Genomic DNA, 2,603 nt, shown 5'->3' with positions numbered 1-2,603 from the left:
CATCAACCAGTTGCTTTCTATCTGAAAAGTAGGATTCAAACCATCTTAAAATGTCATCACCAAGTCCTGCTGATCGAAGATATCGGACAGGGTGAAATGTTCGCCGACCTCCGCTTAAAAGTTCAATGCTGTTGAGAAAAGATCTTAGGCATATATGCCCGCAAATTGTGGAGATTATATGACGTCCATAGACAGTATTCACACCGCCATTTTGTCTTGCTGTTGACAAAGCGTCTCTGTCGTACATATTAGGAATGAAAGTTTATTCTCCGGATCGCATAGGATCCGAGACAGAGAAACAACGAAAATAACGACGATATATATAGTTTTGAAATTTTAACCTTTATGCCTTAACAAATTAGGGTCGGCGATGAAAAAAATAAGGTCGGTCCCGGTTATCGGAAACACAGGGGTTTATTTTGGCCTAAATTAATGGGCTGTATCAAAAATAGGCGTGCCATAAGTCCATTTGATTGTTTCTAAACAAGGTTGACAAAGGTATCAAGCACATTTTAAACATGTGCAAGTTGGATGCAAACGGACATATCACTTAAGTATCATTTGAAAGAGCTTTTGCGCAGAAAAGAAAATATTAACAATAGCATGAATATACATAAAAGGCAGGATTTCTGGCATACAAATCGAAATAAGGATGATCAGTTAATGACATTTTAGCAATCAATCAAGAACAGTTCAAATTTGTATTTGAAAAACAAGTCATTTACAATAATATATATAAACATGACATGGTCATTATGTGTTAATATCATATTTCACTTTAACATTTTAAAAATGTCTAGAGATCCTTGATAGTTTATGCAGTAGTTGTGTTCATCGACTGAACCCGACCTGGCAATAAGCCAGTGTTTGTCCACATGGATCCGGGAAAGTGTCCACACCACATAAGGGAATTCCCTCCTGTCACCAGCCCCAAAATAACCATGCATCACAATATAAATTATCTGTGAGCCTGATGGTGGTTGGATCATCGCAGGTCCTCCCCTTCAGTAAACACGAGGATATCTCGCCTCATCAAACGGGTTAGGGCTAGAACCCCCTTGTTCAAAACAAGGAGGTCAAAGTCCTAGTAAATGTATATCATAAGCCACTGGCATTAATCGAAGATACTTAAACTAAGATTTTAAATAAGAAATATCCAGGGATGAGCTAATTTACATCATACTTACTTCAGTACAAATTTTCAAGCAAGCACTCAGCAATACTCAGTACTCACCTTTACAATAGTATCAGTACTTTTAATTACTTAGTTTAGAGACAAACTGTGCCAGCATTTAAAATATCCTGTAACTGTTTAATACAAGAAAACTGCCCATAGTTCATATCTTCCAACAATTCAATTTGTTCTATCTGTGTGTGACTACATGCATGTTAAGATATTTTAAGCCTTATGATGATACTCAGAATGCTATTCTTTGAAACTTCACAAGACTATGCTAGCAGTAACCAGTAGAAAATGAGTTCTCAGGTATCAATTTCTCAGTAAAAATCTCAAGAACTAACCAGCAGTATTAAATAATGTACAATTATCTTCTAATGACTCATGACATTTAATAAAATTGTTTATCTATAACTACTTTACTTGACGTTTAGTTACACTCGTGTCTTAGATACATGTTGAATTTTAGTTTCGATAATATTTTAAAAGCAGTATAAAAAAGACGAGCTTCCAACAAACTCTTTCTCTTTGTGTTGGCATGTCCCAGCAGTTGCCGCACACATACCAGCGTGGAGTTCAATCCCTTTTTCGGGCTCGTGGGCACCATCTCCAGGTTGATTGCCTGGGGCTGCTTAAACAAGTAGCATGCGCACTGGCTCCGTTTCGATTGCTCTCGTAATTGCTGCCTGAAGTTGCGGCTTTGTCCGCTTGCTCACTTGTTTCTAAAGATAATTTAACAATATAACACGTACAAAATTGCAACTGAAATAAGCGACTCGCTGACTTGCATTATTGCTCAGCTTAAAAACAACTATTTTAAAATAATGCTACCATGTTCATATTTCGATCGCAAAGTCGGACTCTACTTGACATATATTGTAAAGAACCCTAAACACAAAACAAAGTCATTTTTGTTGAAAGAAGCAAAATGTTGAATTTTAACTATTTAAGTACAAATAACATACTGTCATCCCTTCTTTCTGTTTCGCTAGAACTTTCCAGCTGTCCTTTCCGATCGCTGGTGTTTTGGACCGGCGAGTACCAGTTGTTGGGTTTCTTTCTTTTGTAGGCAGCTCTTCCGGAACTTCTCTCTTTGCAACGACTAGCAACAGTACCTGATTATATCCATGAATATTAAATACTAACTTTTGATATAATAATATATAAGTAATAAAAGGGACCATAATGAGTAATTAGTATGAAAAATCTGATCTTGTTTCAGCAGTTTGATTTTACATTATTTATAGTGACATTGAAGAGGCAAAATTCAAATTGTGACATCTTTACATCAGATTTAATTCATCAAAAACACTATTGATAACAATAAATTAATTATGTTTCACCACAAACCATTCTGTTATATGTGGCGCATATTCATTACCAAAAGAGGAATTCCTAAGTACTATTGTTAACGATCATTTATTAC

At 35.8% G+C, this 2,603-nt stretch overlaps 1 long non-coding RNA gene across 1 annotated transcript; it reads right to left on the bottom strand.

The window, feature by feature from the left end:
* Positions 1-687: 687 nt before the first annotated feature.
* On the bottom strand, positions 688-2,339 carry LOC128243795 (uncharacterized). Its single transcript, XR_008262910.1, has 2 exons — positions 2,143-2,339; positions 688-1,899 (listed from the first exon to the last, which is right to left on the bottom strand). It is a non-coding gene; the product is annotated as an uncharacterized LOC128243795 (long non-coding RNA).
* Positions 2,340-2,603: the final 264 nt, after the last annotated feature.

This window comes from Mya arenaria, chromosome 8, assembly GCF_026914265.1.
Source record: "Mya arenaria isolate MELC-2E11 chromosome 8, ASM2691426v1".
Lineage (NCBI taxonomy): Eukaryota > Metazoa > Mollusca > Bivalvia > Myida > Myidae > Mya > Mya arenaria.
Note: the sequence above shows the minus strand (reverse complement) of the source record. Positions and strands in the feature narration are given on the sequence as shown.